Raw genomic sequence first — 19,626 nt, forward strand, 5'->3', positions numbered from 1 at the left:
ACGCTTATGTTGTAATTTAAGTTCTTTATGGAACAACTTAGCCTGGTCCATTATCATGCTACCTGACAAGTCCACCCCAACACTGTCGAAACCATTTCATCATCACTCGATTGTGCTCAGTACTCTTACCATCTTTCATAGTTTTTCTAGTTGTCATTTGCTTCTTGGAATCGCTGTCTGCATAGAATTTCAATATTTTCTCCTTTTACTTCTTTATATTATAGACAGTTGATGAACTAATACTGTAGATTTCACACAGCTTACGTACCAAAACACCTTGGTCCATTTTTTTTTCAACAGTCCTACTTTATCTTGGATCGATATGGACTGGTGTTTACATTCGACACCATGACTGACACTCTCATATGTCTTAGAAGTCATAGCTAGGGTTAGATTTAAGCAAGATAAGCTAAAAATTTCACAGAATTGCAATATCACCACTAAGTGTAGTGTAAAGAATGTAAATAAGCGTGCCCTACACACAACATCTGTGGCCACCCAGTAAGCTAGTCTGGTGGCCGCAGTAACTTCAAGTGCCCTCATGTAATTTTATCCGGACGAAAGGAGTTGCTGAACCATCAGTTGCGGGAAATTCAGTGGTGTAATTGTACCATGATTTGATTGAAAATTATTTACCTTTGTCTTTTTTTCTAATGCAATTAATCGAATCATACTTGGTCTCCTTCGCAAGCTTGCCAACTGCACATATTTTGTATATTGTTCCCCTAGCTCCATAAAAAAAGTAATCTGACCGCACATAGGTGAAGAAATGAAGGTTATGGGCCCATTGGTTTGGTTTGACCTACAGAAAATGTTTGGGGACAAAATGTGAAGAGGAGTTGCAGAAGGTTTCGTGTCTTTAATAATGATTGTAAGTGTTGGTGATTGAAAGTAAATGTGTGAAAGGAAATAGAGTGAAACTTAGATTTTGCAAAACCCTGTAAAATGAAGAAAAAAGTGTACTAAACCATGTTACAGATATGGGAGAAAAGACTGGTAGATGTGAAAGAATTTAAGTATTTAGGAGCAGTCTTATGTAAGATTGGTGGTATGGAAGGAGAAATGAGTGAGAGAGTAGTACAAGGTAGATGTCATTGGGTCTCTTTTAATGAAAGGTAGTGTAAGTATGGAAGCCCAAAAAAGAAAGGATTAAGGAAGAGCAGAGTTCTCCTAAACCTGACCTATATAGCTGAAAAATGGACTTGGAATGAGTTACAGAAGTCCAGAATCCAAGCTGTGGAAGGGAGCCACTTGAGGGAGGCATGTGGTATAACTAGATGGAATGAAGAAAGAAATGAAGAGGTGTATGAGGAACATGGTATGGCAGGTAATGCAAATGGAATATATTGTGGAGTGGTAGTTGGTAAAATGTGGAAAGAATTCAAGATGAAGCGTTTACAAGGAGAATGGATGATAGCACGATTGAACGTGGTTGGTGTGAAAGGAAGACCATCTGTAACATGGAGAAATAGAATGGAAGAGTACTGTAGGGAGAGAAATGGTGGAAGAATGTGTGGAATAGTGTATGCCAGGGCAGCATGTAAGGACAATTGGAGGCTTTTACTGTGGCCAACCTCTTGATGGGAGTTCCCTGAGGGAATGGGCATCAGAGATATGGATAGATAGATAGAGGACAGTACGTGTTGTGGGGCTTGTTGATCACGTTGGAAATACATTTCTTGGCGAGTGGTGTGAAATTAAGCATAATCTGGTTGGGAAAGCACCCAGGGTATGCAAAAATGGTTTGGACACATATGTGGAGTATGAGTGAAGAGAGACTGACAGGAGGATGTATGTCAGACATGGAGGGAATAAGGAAAAGTACTTTGATTAGGTTTGGCCTACATAATGTGGGTAGTTTGTAACACTTAATACATGTCTTGATACTTACTGTCTGTTGCCATGTATCTTACATAGTTTGATTGGGTAATATTTACCTCAGGTCAAGTATTTCTGTTGTTGTTTCATGTATGTTTCTTATTTATCATATTATTTATTTGAGTAATGTATTCAGTTTTTTGCTGGACACCTCATATATGTTTGTTTGATACCCTTTTGGTATATTTTCAAGGATTTTTCCAGATTTGATAAGTCTGTTTCTTCCTTCCTGAGATGCTTTAAGATTAAAACCATTCTTTATTCCTTATCTTTGTAGTCATGCATATGACTTTTGTTTGGTGGTAAAGTTTGAGCTATTTCAATCTCCTGCAGTAGTTTGTGTCTCGTAGGCCATCAGTTTTGCATTTGAAGCGTTAACTTGTCTCTTTTAAGTATTAACATCTGTTTAACTGGTAATCATACAATACATTGGGATTCAGATTTGTTTCTTGTATACTGTATGCATTGAAAAAAAAATGGGGGATAATGAGGAGATGGAAGGAGAAAATGAATGAAGCTTAAGGATATCTGTGCCTGAAGTAAGGAGGGCAAGGGGCATACATCAGACAGAATGAGTTTTAGGGGTCTGGTATGTTGGGGTGTATGAAGCGATCAAGGTTAACATAAAAGGAATCTATGGGACATGGTTTTGGATGGTAATTTACCATCTCTGCATTATACTTAACAGGTGGATTGGATTTGTTAAATCAACCATTGTTCATTTGTTTATAATTCAACCTTAGTAAAGTGGGGAAGGTAATTAGTCATTTTCCTTTAAATGTTCACCATTTCCCCCATTAACAAGGTAGCATTAGTAACAGTTGAAAAATGTTCTCATTTGCTCACAGCCACTCTCCAGCTGTCATTTTTGTTGTCATAATCATCATCATCATTATAGTATTAGTATATTGTTTCATGCAGTATCACCATGTTCCACATTAGCAAGGTAGCACTAAAAACAGATGAAGAAAGGTCACATTCATTCACATCCATTCTCCAGCAAAGGCTATGCACCGAAACCACAGCCTCCAGTCCACAACCAGGTCCCAGAGACCTTTCCAGGGTTTTCCCAGGCCACTTCACATGCCCTAGTTCAGTCCATTGATAGCATGTCAACCTTGTATACCACATCTTTCCAATTCACTCTATCCCACACACACCTTTCACCTTCCTGCATGTTCAGGCCTTGATCACTCAAAATCAGTTTCACTCCATCCTTACATATCCAATTTGGTCTACCCTTTCTTGTTCCCTCCACTTCTGACATATATCATCTTTGTTAAGCTATCCTTACTCCGTCGCTTCATATGTCAAGACCATTTCAGCACATCTTTTTCAGCTCTCTCAACCACATTATTTTTATTACCTCACCTCTCTTGTACCCTTTCATTACTTATTCAATCAAACCACCTCCCATCATATATTGTTCTCATTTCCAACATAGTCCACTCACCTCTGCATAATATCAGCTATATCCTCTAAGAAAATGAGCGTCAAGTTTAGATGTCAGATGTCACTACTACTCTTCTGAACAGTTGCTTCAATTATACATGTGATTTATTAGCCCTTATATGGAGTACTGCTCTCACATTTGCAGTTATTCAAGCTCTGCATCCTTACTTGACAGAGTTGAATTGAAAGAGATCTGCTTTATAAACTGTCCCAGGCTAACTTCCAAACTTGACCCCCTTTCCCAATGCCACAATCTTGGTTCACTTTCCCTATCTATAGATATTACTTTGGTTTTTGCTCCTGAGAGCAGCTGGTTGCTTGTGTGCCTGCACCACAAGCTAGACCACACAGTACTCGGCAAGCTGCTGCATCACATAATTATTGTGTGGCCATAAGCAACTCAAAGGTGGGCTGTTTTGATACTTGCTTCTTTCCCTATAGGTTGAAGCTCTGGAACTCTTTACCTTCTCATGTCTTTCCTGATAACTATGACCTAGCACATTTCAAAAGATAGGCTTTTCACTTTCTCAAAAATTTGTAAATTCTCTAGTGTATTCTTTTTCCATTTCACAATTCCCTTTATATTTCAATTAAGGCCCAGTCTTGATGTGGACTCCTGCATATACCTCCCTCCCCACCTCATCCATAAACAAATTAAACAGCCATGGTGACATCACACACACACACACACACACACACACACACACACACATACACACACACACACGCACACACACACACACGCACCCTGCCACAGACCAACCTTCACTTGGCCAGTCACTCCTCGCTTCTTACTCTTGCACCTGCCTTACACCCTTGATGAAAATTTCTCACTGCTTCTAGTTAGCAATCCACACCTTATACTCTTAAGACCTTCTACAAAGCATCTCTGTCAACACTATCATATGCCTGCTCCAGATCCATAAATTCCACATACAAATCCACGCACATTCTTTAAAGCAAAAACATCATCATTATTATTATTATTGTTATTTATTATTATTATTATTGTTGTTGTTCGTCAGTATACTAAGTTGCTGTCTCCCGTGTTAGTGAAGTATTATTGTTTTTATTATTATTATTTTGCTTTGTCGCTGTCTCCCGCGTTTGCGAGGTAGTGCAAGGAAACAGACGAAAGAAATGGCCCAACCCACCACCATGCACATGTATATACATACACGTCCACACACACAAATATACATACCCATACATCTCAATGTACACATATATATATACACATACAGACACATACATATATACACATGCACACAATTCACACTGTCTGCCTTTATTCATTCCAATCGCCACCTCGCCACACATGGAATAACATCCCCCTCCCCCCTCATGTGTGCGAGGTAGCGCTAGGAAAAGACAACAAAGGCCCCATTCATTTACACTCAGTCTCTAGCTGTCATGCAGTAATGCCCGAAACCACAGCTCCCTTTCCACATCCAGGCCCCACAGAACTTTCCATGGTTTACCCCAGGCGCTTCACATGCCCTGATTCAATCCACATCGATCCAATTCACTCTATTCCTTGCCCGCCTTTCACCCTCCTGCATGTTCAGGCCCCAATCACTCAAAATCTTTTTCACTCCATCCTTCCACCTCCAATTTGGTCTCCCACTTCTCCTCGTTCCCTCAACCTCTGACACATATATCCTCTTTGTCAATCTTTCCTCACTCATTCTTTCCATGTGACCAAACCATTTCAAATGCCCTCTTCTGCTCTCTCAACCACACCCTTTTTATTACCACACATCTCTCTCACCCTTTCATTTCTTACTCGATCAAACCTCCTCACACCACATATTGTCCTCAAACATTTCAGTTCCAATACACCCACCCTCCTCCGCACAACCCTATCTATAGCCCATGCCTCGCAACCATATAACTTTGTTGGAACTACTGTTCCTTCAAATATACCCATTTTTGCTCTGAGATAACATTCTACCTTTCCACATATTCTTCAACGCTCCCAGAACCTTTGCCCCCTCCCCCACCCTGTGACTCACTTCCGCTTCCATGGTTCCATCCACTGCCAAGTCCACTCCCAGGTATGGAAACACCTCACTTCCTCCAGTTTTTCTTCATTCAAACTTACCTCCTAGTTGACTTGTCCCTCAACTCTACTAATAACCTTGCTCTTATTCACATTTACTCTCAACTTTCTTCTTTCACTCACTTTACCAAACTCAGTCACCAGCTTCTGCAGTTTCTCACCCGAATCAGCCACAAGTGCTGTATCATCAGTGAACAACAACAGACTCACTTTCCAAGCCCTCTTATCCACGACAGACTGCATACTTGTCCCTCTCTCCAAAACTCCTGCATTCACGTCCATAACTACCCTATCCATAAACAAATTAAACAACCGTGGAGACATCACGCACCCCTGCCACAAATTGACATTCACTGGGAACCAATCACTTTCCTCTCTTCCTTCTTGTACACATGCCTTAGAGCCTTGATAAAAACTTTTCACTGCTTCTAGCAACTTACCTCCCACAACATATACTCTTAATACATTCCACAAAGCATCTCTATCAACTTTATCATATGCCTTCTCCAGATCCATAAATGCTACATACATTCTTCAAAGCAAACACCTGATCCACACATGCTCTACCACTTCTGAGACCACACTGCTCTTCCACCAATCTGTTGCTCTGTACATGCCTTTACCCTCTCAATCAATACCCTCCCATATAATTTCCCAGGAATACACAACAAACTTATGTCTCTGTAATTTGAACTCTCACCTTTATCCCTTTTGTTTTTGTACAATGGCACTATGCATGCATTCCGCCAATCCTCATGCAGTTCACCATGAACCATACATACATTGAATATCCTTACCAACCAGAGGAATGAGCCAGGAGAGGGTGTTTTCCTCTAAGGCTCAGTCATCTGTTCCTGACCCTCTGCCGTGCTCATGTTGGAAACAGCAAACACACATAAAATGAGTAAAGTTATTATTATCATTGATATATCATTTGGAATAGAGTTAAGGAAAATAGAAAATAACATTATTTATTTATATATTATACTTTGTCGCTGTCTCCTGCGTTAGTGAGGTAGTGCAAGGAAATAGACGAAAGAATGGCCCAACCCACCCACATACACATGTATATTCATACACATCCACACATGCACATAGACATACCTATACATTTCAATGTATACATATATATACATACACAGAATTCATATATACACATACACAGAATACATATATACACATGTACATAATTCTTACTTTCTGCCTTTATTCATTCCTGTTGCCACCCCGCCACACATGACATTACACCCCCTCCCACCACATGTGCGTGAGGTAGCACTAGGAAAAGACAACAAAGGCCACATTCTTTCACACTCAGTCTTTAGTTGTCATGTATAATGCACTGAAACCACAGCTCCCTTTCCACATCCAGGCCCCACATCACTTTCCATGGTTTACCCCAGATGCTTGACATGCCCTGGTTCAATCCATTGACAGCACGTCGACCCTGGTATACCACATCGTTCCAATTCACTCTATTCCTTGCACGCCTTTCACCCTTCTGCATGTTCAGGCCTCGATTGCTCAAAATCTTTTTCACTCCATCCTTCCATCTCCAATTTGGTCTCCCACTTCTCGTTCCCTCAACCTCTGACATATGTCCTCTTTGTCAATCTTTCCTCACTTATTCTCTCCTTGTGCCCAAACCATTTTAATACACTCTCTTCTGCTCTCTCAACCTATCTCTTTTTATTACCACACATCTCTCTTATCCTATCATTACTTACTCAATCAAACCACCTCACACCACATATTGTCCTCAAACATCTCATTTCCAAGACATCCACCTTCCTCCGCACAACCCTATCTATAGCCCATGCCTCGCATCCTTATAACATTGTTAGAACCACTATTCCTTCAAACATACCCATTTTTGCTTTCGGAGATAATGTTCTCACCTTCCACTTATTCTTTACACTCCCAGAACTTTCGCCCCCCTCCCCCACCATGTGACTCACTTCCGCTTCCATGTTTCCATCCACTGCCAAATTCACTCTCAGATATCTAAAATGCTTCACTTCCTCAAGTTTTTCTCCATTCAGACTTAACTCCCAATTGTCCCTCAACCCTACTGTACCTAATAACCTTGCTCTTATTCACATTTACTCTTAACTTTCTTCTTTCACACACTTTACCAAACTCAAGTCACCAGCTTTTGCCATTTCTCACTCAAATCAGCCACCAGCGCTGTATCATCAGCGAACAGCAACTGACTCACTTCCCAAGCCCTCTCATACACAACAGACTGCATACTTGAGTCTCTTTCCAAAACTCTTGCATTCACCTCCCGAACAACCCCATCCATAAACAAGTTAAACGACCATGGAGACATCACGCACCTCTGCCGCAAACCGACATTCCCTGAGAACCAATCACTTTCCTCTCTTCCTACTCTTACACATGCCTTACATCCTCGATAATTACTTTCCAGTTTCTAGCATCTTGGCTCCCACACCATATACTCTTAATACCTTCCACTGAGTGTCTCTATCAACACTTATCATGTGCCTTCTCCAGATCCATAAATGCAACCTATAAATCCATTTGTTTTTCTAAGTATTTCTCACATACATCCTTCAAAGCAAACACCTAATCCACACATCCTCTACCACTTCTGAAACCACACTTCTCATTCCCAATCTGATGCTCTGTACATGCCTTCACCCTCTCAATCAGTACCCTCCCATATAATTTCCTAGGAATACTCAACAAATTTATACCTCTGGTATTTGAACACTCATCCTTATCCCCTTTGCCTTTGTACAATGGCACTATGCATGCACTCTGCCAATCCTCAGGCACTTCACCATGAGCCATACATACATTGAATACCCTCACCAACCAGTCAACAACACAGTCACCCCATTTTTTGTTAAATTTCAGTGCAATGCCTTCCAACCCTGGTGCCTTGCCAGCTTTCATCAACCACAAAGATTTCACTACCTCTTCTCTGTATACCAAATCATTTTCCCTGTCCCTTTCACTTCACACACTACCTCGACCAAAACACCCTATTTTTGCCACTCTATCATCAAACACATACAACAAACCTTCACTGATGTTTCCATGTGTTCTCTTGTCTTACACACTTTATTTACCTCCTTCCAAAATATCTTTTTATTCTCCCTAAAATTTAATGATACTCTCTCACCCCAACTCTCATTTGCCCTCTTTTTCACCTCTTGCACCTTTCTCTTGACCTCCTGCCTCTTTCTTTTATACATCTCCCACTCATTTGCATTATTTCCCCGCAAAAATCGATCAAACGCCTCTCTCTTCCCTTTCACTAATAATCTTACTTCTTCATTCTACCTTTCTCATGCCACAAGCATCTTTTGCTCAAGCCATCACTGCTTCCCTAAATACATCCCATTCCTCCCCCACCCCCTTTACATCCTTTGTTCTCACCTTTTTCCATTCTGCACTCAATTTCTCTTGGTACTTCCTCACACAAGTCTCCTGCTCAAGCTCACTTACTCTCACCCCTATCTTCATCCCAACATTCTCTCTTTTTTTCTGAAAATCTCTACAAATCTTCACCTTCACCTCCACAAGATAATGATCAGACATCCCTCCAGGTGCACCTCTCAACACATTAACATCCAAAAAAGTCTCTCTTTCACACGCTTATCAACGAACACATAATCAAGTAATGCTCATTGGCTGTCTCTCCTACTTACATACGTATACTTATGTATATTTCTCTTTAAACCAGGTATTCCCAATCACCAGTCCTTTTTCAGTACACAAATCTACAAGCTCTTCACCATTTCCATTTACGACACTAAACACCCCATGTACACCAATTATTCCTTCCACTGCCACATTACTCACCTTTGCATTCAAATCAACCATCACTATAACCTGGTCTCTTGCATCAAAACTACTAACACACTCACTTAGTTGCTCCCAGAACACTTGCGTCTCATTATCTTTCTTCTCATGACCATGTGCAAAGGCACCAATAACCACCCATCTCTCTCCATCCACTTTCAGTTTTACCCATATCAATCTAGAGTTTACTTTCTTACACTCTATCACATACCCCCACAACTCCTGTTTTAGGAGCAGTGCTACTCCTTCCTTTGCTCTTGTCACTCCCACAACTCCTGTTTCAGGAGTAGTGCTACTTCTTCCTTTGCTCTCTCTCACCAACTCCTGACTTCACTCCCAAAACATTCCCAAACAATCTTCCCCTTTACCCTTGAGCTTCGTTTCACTCAGAGCCAAAACATCCAGGTTCCTTTCCTCAAACATACTACCTGTCTCTCCTTTTTTCTCATCTTGGTTACATCCACACACATTTAGACACCCGAATCTGAGCCTTTTAGAAAGTTATTATTATTATTATTATTATTATTATTATTATTATTATTATTATTATTATTAAGAGAGCGTTATTGGATTACGTGTTAATTGACAGGCGCGCGAAAGAGAGACTTTTGGATGTTAATGTGCTGAGAGGTGCAACTGGAGGGATGTCTGATCATTATCTTGTGGAGGCTAAGGTGAAGATTTGTATGGGTTTTCAGAAAAGAAGAGTGAATGTTGGGGTGAAGAGGGTGGTGAGAGTAAGTGAGCTTGGGAAGGAGACTTGTGTGAGGAAGTACCAGTAGAGACTGAGTACAGAATGGAAAAAGGTGAGAACAATGGAAGTAAGGGGAGTGGGGGAGGAATGGGATGTATTTAGGGAATCAGTGATGGATTGCGCAAAAGATGCTTGTGGCATGAGAAGAGTGGGAGGTGGGTTGATTAGAAAGGGTAGTGAGTGGTGGGATGAAGAAGTAAGATTATTAGTGAAAGAGAAGAGAGAGGCATTTGGACGATTTTTTCAAGGGAAAAAATGCAATTGAGTGGGAGATGTATAAAAGAAAGAGACAGGAGGTCAGGAGAAAGGTGCAAGAGGTGAAAAAGAGGGCAAATGAGAGTTGGGGTGAGAGAGTATCATTAAATTTTAGGGAGAATAAAAAGATGTTCTGGAAGGAGGTAAATAAAGTGCGTAAGACAAGGGAGCAAATGGGAACTTCAGTGAAGGGCGCAAATGGGGAGGTGATGTGAGAAGGAGATGGAGTGAGTATTTTGAAGGCTGGTTGAATGTGTTTGATGATAGAGTGGCAGATATAGGGTGTTTTGGTTGAGGTGGTGTGCAAAGTGAGAGGGTTAGGGAAAATGATTTGGTAAACAGAGAAGAGGTAGTAAAAGCTTTGCGGAAGATGAAAGCCGGCAAGGCAGCAGGTTTGAATGTTATTGCAGTGGAATTTATTAAAAAAGGGGGTGACTGTATTGTTGACTGGTTGGTCAGGTTATTTAATGTATGTATGTAGGTTTGCGGCAGGGGTGTATGATGTCTCCATGGTTGTTTAATTTGTTTATGGATGGGGTTGTTAGGGAGGTGAATGCAAGAGTTTTGGAAAGAGGGGCAAGTATGAAGTCTGTTGGGGATGAGAGAGCTTGGGAAGTGAGTCAGTTGTTGTTCGCTGATGATACAGTGCTGGTGGCTGATTCATGTGAGAAACTGCAGAAGCTGGTGACTGAGTTTGGTAAAGTGTGTGAAAGAAGAAAGTTAAGAGTAAATGTGAATAAGAGCAAGGTTATTAGGTACAGTAGGGTTGAGGGTCAAGTCAATTGGGAGGTGAGTTTGAATGGAGAAAAACTGGAGGAAGTGAAGTGTTTTAGATATCTGGGAGTGGATCTGGCAGCGGATGGAACCATGGAAGCGGAAGTGGATCATTGGGTGGGGGAGGGGGCGAAAATTCTGGGAGCCTTGAAGAATGTGTGGAAGTCGAGAACATTATCTCGGAAAGCAAAAATGGGTATGTTTAAAGGAATAGTGGTTCCAACAATGTTGTATGGTTGCGAGGCGTGGGCTATGGATAGAGTTGTGCGCAGGAGGATGGATGTGCTGGAAATGAGATGTTTGAGGACAATGTGTGGTGTGAGGTGGTTTGATCGAGTAAGTAACGTAAGGGTAAGAGAGATGTGTGGAAATAAAAAGAGCGTGGTTGAGAGAGCAGAAGAGGGTGTTTTGAAATGGTTTGGGCACATGGAGAGAATGAGTGAGGAAAGATTGACCAAGAGGATATATGTGTCGGAGGTGGAGGGAACGAGGAGAAGAGGGAGACCAAATTGGAGGTGGAAAGATGGAGTGAAAAAGATTTTGTGTGATCGGGGCCTGAACATGCAGGAGGGTGAAAGGAGGGCAAGGAATAGAGTGAATTGGAGCGATGTGGTATACCGGGGTTGACGTGCTGTCAGTGGATTGAATCAAGGCATGTGAAGCGTCTGGGGTAAACCATGGAAAGCTGTGTAGGTATGTATATTTGCGTGTGTGGATGTATGTATATACATGTGTATGGGGGTGGGTTGGGCAATTTCTTTCGTCTGTTTCCTTGCGCTACCTCGCAAACGCGGGAGACAGCGACAAAGCAAAAAAAAAAAAAAAAGATTCATGGTGAGGTGCCTGAGGATTGGCGGAATGCGTGCATACTGCCATTGTACAAAGGCAAAGGGGATAAGAGTGAGTGCTCAAATTACAGAGGTATACGTTTGTTGAGTATTCCTGGTAAATTGTATGGGAGGGTATTGATTGAGAGGATGAAGGCATGTACAGAGCATCAGATTGGGGAAGAGCAGTGTGGTTTCAGAAGTGGTAGAGGATGTGTGGATCAGGTGTTTGCTTTGAAGAATGTATGTGAGAAATACTTAGAAAAGCAAATGGATTTGTATGTAGCATTTATGGATGTGGAGAAGGCATATGATAGAGTTGATAGAGATGCTTTGTGGAAGGTATTAAGAATATATGGTGTGGGAGGCAAGTTAGAAGCAGTGAAAAGTTTTTATCGAGGATGTAAGGCATGTGTACGTGTAGGAAGAGAGGAAAGTGATTGGTTCTCAGTGAATGTAGGTTTGCGGCAGGGGTGTGTGATGTCTCCATGGTTGTTTAATTTGTTTATGGATGGGGTTGTTAGGGAGGTGAATGCAAGAGTTTTGGAAAGAGGGGCAAGTATGAAGTCTGTTGTGGATGAGAGAGCTTGGGAAGTGAGTCAGTTGTTGTTCGCTGATGATACAGCGCTGGTGGCTGATTCATGTGAGAAACTGCAGAAGCTGGTGACTGAGTTTGGTAAAGTGTGTGAAAGAAGAAAGTTAAGAGTAAATGTGAATAAGAGCAAGGTTATTAGGTACAGTAGGGTTGAGGGTCAAGTCAATTGGGAGGTGAGTTTGAATGGAGAAAAACTGGAGGAAGTGAAGTGTTTTAGATATCTGGGAGTGGATCTGGCAGCGGATGGAACCATGGAAGCGGAAGTGGATCATAGGGTGGGGGAGGGGGACGAAAATCCTGGGAGCCTTGAAGAATGTGTGGAAGTCGAGAACATTATCTCGGAAAGCAAAAATGGGTATGTTTAAGGAATAGTGGTTCCAACAATGTTGTATGGTTGCGAGGCGTGGGCTATGGATAGAGTTGTGCGCAGGAGGTGGATGTGCTGGAAATGAGATGTTTGAGGACAATGTGTGGTGTGAGGTGGTTTCATCGAGTAAGTAATGTAAGGGTAAGAGAGATGTGTGGAAATAAAAAGAGTGTGGTTGAGAGAGCAGAAGAGGGTGTTTTGAAATGGTTTGGGCACATGGAGAGAATGAGTGAGGAAAGATTGACCAAGAGGATATATGTGTCGGAGGTGGAGGGAACGAGGAGAAGAGGGAGACCAAATTGGAGGTGGAAAGATGGAGTGAAAAAGATTTTGTGTGATCGGGGCCTGAACATGCAGGAGGGTGAAAGGAGGGCAAGGAATAGAGTGAATTGGAGCGATGTGGTATACCGGGGTTGACGTGCTGTCAGTGGATTGAATCAAGGCATGTGAAGCGTCTGGGGTAAACCATGGAAAGCTGTGTAGGTATGTATATTTGCGTGTGTGGATGTATGTATATACATGTGTATGGGGGTGGGTTGGGCAATTTCTTTCGTCTGTTTCCTTGCGCTACCTCGCAAACGCGGGAGACAGCGACAAAGCAAAAAAAAAAAAAAAAGATTCATGGTGAGGTGCCTGAGGATTGGCGGAATGCGTGCATACTGCCATTGTACAAAGGCAAAGGGGATAAGAGTGAGTGCTCAAATTACAGAGGTATACGTTTGTTGAGTATTCCTGGTAAATTGTATGGGAGGGTATTGATTGAGAGGATGAAGGCATGTACAGAGCATCAGATTGGGGAAGAGCAGTGTGGTTTCAGAAGTGGTAGAGGATGTGTGGATCAGGTGTTTGCTTTGAAGAATGTATGTGAGAAATACTTAGAAAAGCAAATGGATTTGTATGTAGCATTTATGGATGTGGAGAAGGCATATGATAGAGTTGATAGAGATGCTTTGTGGAAGGTATTAAGAATATATGGTGTGGGAGGCAAGTTAGAAGCAGTGAAAAGTTTTTATCGAGGATGTAAGGCATGTGTACGTGTAGGAAGAGAGGAAAGTGATTGGTTCTCAGTGAATGTAGGTTTGCGGCAGGGGTGTGTGATGTCTCCATGGTTGTTTAATTTGTTTATGGATGGGGTTGTTAGGGAGGTGAATGCAAGAGTTTTGGAAAGAGGGGCAAGTATGAAGTCTGTTGTGGATGAGAGAGCTTGGGAAGTGAGTCAGTTGTTGTTCGCTGATGATACAGCGCTGGTGGCTGATTCATGTGAGAAACTGCAGAAGCTGGTGACTGAGTTTGGTAAAGTGTGTGAAAGAAGAAAGTTAAGAGTAAATGTGAATAAGAGCAAGGTTATTAGGTACAGTAGGGTTGAGGGTCAGGTCAATTGGGAGGTAAGTTTGAATGGAGAAAAACTGGAGGAAGTAAAGTGTTTTAGATATCTGGGAGTGGATCTGGCAGCGGATGGAACCGTGGAAGCGGAAGTGAATCATAGGGTGGGGGAGGGGACGAAAATCCTGGGAACCTTGAAGAATGTGTGGAAGTTGAGAACATTATCTCGGAAAGCAAAAATGGGTATGTTTGAAGGAATAGTGGTTCCAACAATGTTGTATGGTTGCAAGGCGTGGGCTATGGATAGAGATGTGCGCAGGAGGGTGGATGTGCTGGAAATGAGATGTTTGAGGACAATGTGTGGTGTGAGGTGGTTTCATTGAGTAAGTAATGTAAGGGTAAGAGAGATGTGTGGAAATAAAAAGAGTGTGGTTGAGAGAGCAGAAGAGGGTGTTTTGAAATGGTTTAGGTACATGGAGAGAATGAGTGAGGAAAGATTGACCAAGAGGATATATGTGTCGGAGGTGGAGGGAATGAGGAGAAGTGGGAGACCAAATTGGAGGTGGAAAGATGGAGTGAAAAAGATTTTGTGTGATCGGGGCCTGAACATGCAGGAGGGTGAAAGGAGGGCAAGGAATAGAGTGAATTGGATCGATGTGGTATACCGGGGTTGACGTACTGTCAGTGGATTTGAATCAGAAGCGTCTGAGGTAAACCATGGAAAGCTGTGTAGGTATGTATATTTGCGTGTGTGGACGTATGTATATACATGTGTATGGGGGTGGGTTGGGCCATTTCTTTCGTCTGTTTCCTTGCGCTACCTCGCAAATGCGGGAGAGAGCGGCAAAAAATATATATATATATATATATATATATATATATATATATGTGAAAAAAAAAAAAATATATATATATATATATATATATATCTTTTTCTTTCAAACTATTCGCCATTTCCCGCATTAGCGAGGTAGCGTTAAGAACAGAGGACTGGGCCTTTGAGGGAATACCCTCACCTGCCCCAATTCTCTGTTCCTTCTTTTGGAAAATTGAAAAAAAAAAAAAAAACCAAGAGGGGAGGATTTCCAGCCCCCCGCTCCCTCCCCTTTTAGTCGCTTTCTACGACACGCAGGGAATACGTGGGAAGTATTCTTAATCCCCTATCCCCAGGGATAATATATATATATATATATATATATATATATATATATATATATATATATATCTTTTTTTCTTTTAAACTATTCGCCATTTCCCGCGTTAGCGAGGTAGCGTTAGGAACAGAGGACTGGGCCTTTTTTGGAATATCCTCACCTGGCCCCCTCTGTTCCTTCTTTTGGAAAATTAAAAAAAAAAAACGAGAGGGGAGGATTTCCAGCCCCCCGCTCCCTTCCCTCTTAGTCGCCTTCTACGACACGCAGGGAATATGTGGGAAGTATTCTTAATCCCCTATCCCCAGGGATAATATATATATATATTTTTTTTTTTTTTTTTTTTTTTTTCATACTATTCGCCATTTCCCGTGATAGCGAGGTAGCGTTAAGAACAGAGGACTGGGCCTTTGAGGGAATATCCTCACCTGGCCCTCTTCTCTGTTCCTTCTTTTGGAAAATTAAAAAAAAAAAAAAAAAAAAAAAAAAAACGAGAGGGGAGGATTTCCAGCCCCCCGCTCCCTTCCCTTTTAGTCGCCTTCTACGACACGCAGGGAATACGTGGGAAGTATTCTTTCTCCCCTATCCCCAGGGATATATATATATATATATATATATATATATATATATATATATATATATATATATATATATATATATATTTTTTTTTATACTATTTGCCATTTCCCGCGATAGCAAGGTAGCGTTAAGAACAGAGAACTGGGCCTTAGAGGGAATATCCTCACCTGACCCTCTTGTCTGTTCCATCTTTTGGAAAATTAAAAAAAAAAACAAGAGAGGGGAGGATTTCTAGCCACCCGCTCCCTCCCCCTTTAGTCGCCTTCTACGACACGCAGGGAATATGTGGGAAGTATTCTTTCTCCCCTATCCCCAGGGGATATATATTTTTCATACTTTCATACTATTCTCCATCTCCCGCATTAGCGAGGTTGTGTTAAGAACAGAGGACTGGACCTTTGAGGGAATATCCTCACCTGGCCCCCCTCTTTGTCCCTTCATTTGGAAAATTAAAAAAAAAACGAGAGGGGAGGATTTCCAGCCCCCCGCTCCCTTCCCTTTTCGTCACCTTCTACGACAAGCAGGGAATACGTGGGAAGTATTCTTTCTCCCCCATCCCCAGGGATAGTATATATATTTTTTTTTTTTTTTTTGCTTTGTCGCTGTCTCCCGCGTTTGCGAGGTAGCGCAAGGAAACAGACGAAAGAAATGGCCCAACCCACCCCATACACATGTATATACATACGTCCACACACACGCAAATATACATACCTACACAGCTTTCCATGGTTTACCCCAGACGCTTCACATGCCTTGATTCAATCCACTGACAGCACGTCAACCCCGGTATACCACATCGCTCCAATTCACTCTATTCCTTGCCCTCCTTTCACCCTCCTGCATGTTCAGGCCCCGATCACACAAAATCTTTTTCACTCCATCTTTCCACCTCCAATTTGGTCTCCCTCTTCTCCTCGTTCCCTCCACCTCCGACACATATATCCTCTTGGTCAATCTTTCCTCACTCATTCTCTCCATGTGACCAAACCATTTCAAAACACCCTCTTCTGCTCTCTCAACCACGCTCTTTTAATTTCCACACATCTCTCTTACCCTTACGTTACTTACTCGATCAAACCACCTCACACCACACATTGTCCTCACATCTCATTTCCAGCACATCCATCCTCCTGCGCACAACTCTATCCATAGTCCACGCCTCGCAACCATACAACATTGTTGGAACCACTATTCCTTCAAACACCCATTTTTGCTTTCCGAGATAATGTTCTCGACTTCCACACATTCTTCAAGGCTCCCAGAATTTTCGCCCCCTCCCCCACTCTATGATCCACTTCCACTTCCATGGTTCCATCCGCTGCCAGATCCACTCCCAGATATCTAAAACACTTCACTTCCTCCAGTTTTTCTCCATTCAAACTCACCTCCCAATTGACTTGACCCTCAACCCTACTGTACCTAATAACCTTGCTCTTATTCACATTTACTCTTAACTTTCTTCTTTCACACACTTTACCAAACTCAGTCACCAGCTTCTGCAGTTTCTCACATGAATCAGCCACCAGCGCTGTATCATCAGCGAACAACAACTGACTCACTTCCCAAGCTCTCTCATCCCCAACAGACTTCATACTTGCCCCTCTCTCCAAAACTCTTGCATTCACCTCCCTAACAACCCCATCCATAAACAAATTAAACAACCATGGAGACATCACACACCCCTGCCGCAAACCTACATTCACTGAGAACCAATCACTTTCCTTTCTTCCTACACGTACACATGCCTTACATCCTCGATAAAAACTTTTCACTGCTTCTAACAACTTGCCTCCCACACCACATATTCTTAATACCTTCCACAGAGCATCTCTATCAACTCTATCATATGCCTTCTCCACATCCATAAATGCTACATACAAATCCATTTGCTTTTCTAAGTATTTCTCACATACGTTCTTCAAAGCAAACACCTGATCCACACATCCTCTACCACTTCTGAAACCACACTGCTCTTCCCCAATCTGATGCTCTGTACATGCCTTCACCCTCTCAATCAATACCCTCCCATATAATTTGCCAGGAATACTCAACAAACTTATACCTCTGTAATTTGAGTACTCACTCTTATCCCCTTTGCCTTTGTACAACGGCACTATGCACGCATTCCGCCAATCCTCAGGCACCTCACCATGAGTCATACATACATTAAATAACCTTACCAACCAGTCAACAATACAGTCACCCCCTTTTTTAATAAATTCCACTGCAATACCATCCAAACCTGCTGCCTTGCCGGCTTTCATCTTCCGCAAAGCTTTTACTACCTCTTCTCTGTTTACCAAATCATTTTCCCTAACCCTCGCACTTTGCACACCACCTCGACCAAAACACCCTATATCTGCCACTCTATCATCAAACACATTCAACAAACCTTCAAAATACTCACTCCATCTCCTTCTCACATCACCACTACTTGTTATCACCTCCCCATTTGTGCCCTTCACTGAAGTTCCCATTTGCTCCCTTGTCTTACGCACTTTATTTACCTCCTTCCAGAACATCTTTTTATTCTCCCTAAAATTTAATGATACTCTCTCACCCCAACTCTCATTTGCCCTTTTTTTCACCTCTTGCACCTTTCTCTTGACCTCCTGTCTCTTTCTTTTATACGTCTCCCACTCAGTTGCATTTTTTCCCTGCAAAAATCGTCCAAATGCCTCTCTCTTCTCTTTCACTAATACTCTTACTTCCTCATCCCACCACTCACTACCCTTTCTAATCAACCCACCTCCCACTCTTCTCATGCCACAAGCATCTTTTGCGCAATCCATCACTGATTCCCTAAATACATCCCATTCCTCCCCCACTCCCCTTACTTCCATTGTTCTCACCTTTTTCCATTCTGTACTCAGTCTCTCCTGGTACTTCCTCACACAAGTCTCCTTCCCAAACTCACTTACTCTCACCACCCTCTTCACCCCAACATTCACTCTTCTTTTCTGAAAACCCATACAAATCTTCACCTTAGCCTCCACAAGATAATGATCAGACATCCCTCCAGTTGCACCTCTCAGCACATTAACATCCAAAAGTCTCTCTTTCGCGCGCCTGTCAATTAACACGTAATCCAATAACGCTCTCTGGCCATCTCTCCTACTTACATAAGTATACTTATGTATATCTCGCTTTTTAAACCAGGTATTCCCAATCATCAGTCCTTTTTCCGCACATAAATCTACAAGCTCTTCACCATTTCCATTTACAACACTGAACACCCCATGTATACCAATTATTCCCTCAACTGCCACATTACTCACCTTTGCATTCAAATCACCCAACACTATAACCCGGTCTCGTGCATCAAAACCACTAACACACTCATTCAGCTGCTCCCAAAACACTTGCCTCTCATGATCTTTCTTCTCATGCCCAGGTGCATATGCACCAATAATCACCCATCTCTCTCCATCAACTTTCAGTTTTACCCATATTAATCGAGAATTTACTTTCTTACATTCTATCACATACTTCCACAACTCCTGTTTCAGGAGTACTGCTACTCCTTCCCTTGCTCTTGTCCTCTCACTAACCCCTGACTTTACTCCCAAGACATTCCCAAACCACTCTTCCCCTTTACCCTTGAGCTTCGTTTCACTCAGAGCCAAAACATCCAGGTTCCTTTCCTCAAACATACTACCTATCTCTCCTTTTTTCACATCTTGGTTACATCCACACACATTTAGACACCCCAACCTGAGTCTACGAGGAGGGTGAGCACTCCCCGCGTGACTCCTTCTGTTTCCCATTTTTTAGA

At 42.1% G+C, this 19,626-nt stretch overlaps 1 protein-coding gene across 5 annotated transcripts in view; it reads left to right on the forward strand.

Annotated features, from left to right (window-relative positions):
* The window catches only part of LOC139746040 (uncharacterized), a 304,925-nt gene that overhangs the window by 230,262 nt on the left and 55,037 nt on the right, over positions 1-19,626 (forward strand). The gene's annotated exons all lie outside the window — the stretch shown is intronic.

The sequence above is a fragment of the Panulirus ornatus genome, chromosome 63 (assembly GCF_036320965.1).
Source record: "Panulirus ornatus isolate Po-2019 chromosome 63, ASM3632096v1, whole genome shotgun sequence".
NCBI lineage: Eukaryota > Metazoa > Arthropoda > Malacostraca > Decapoda > Palinuridae > Panulirus > Panulirus ornatus.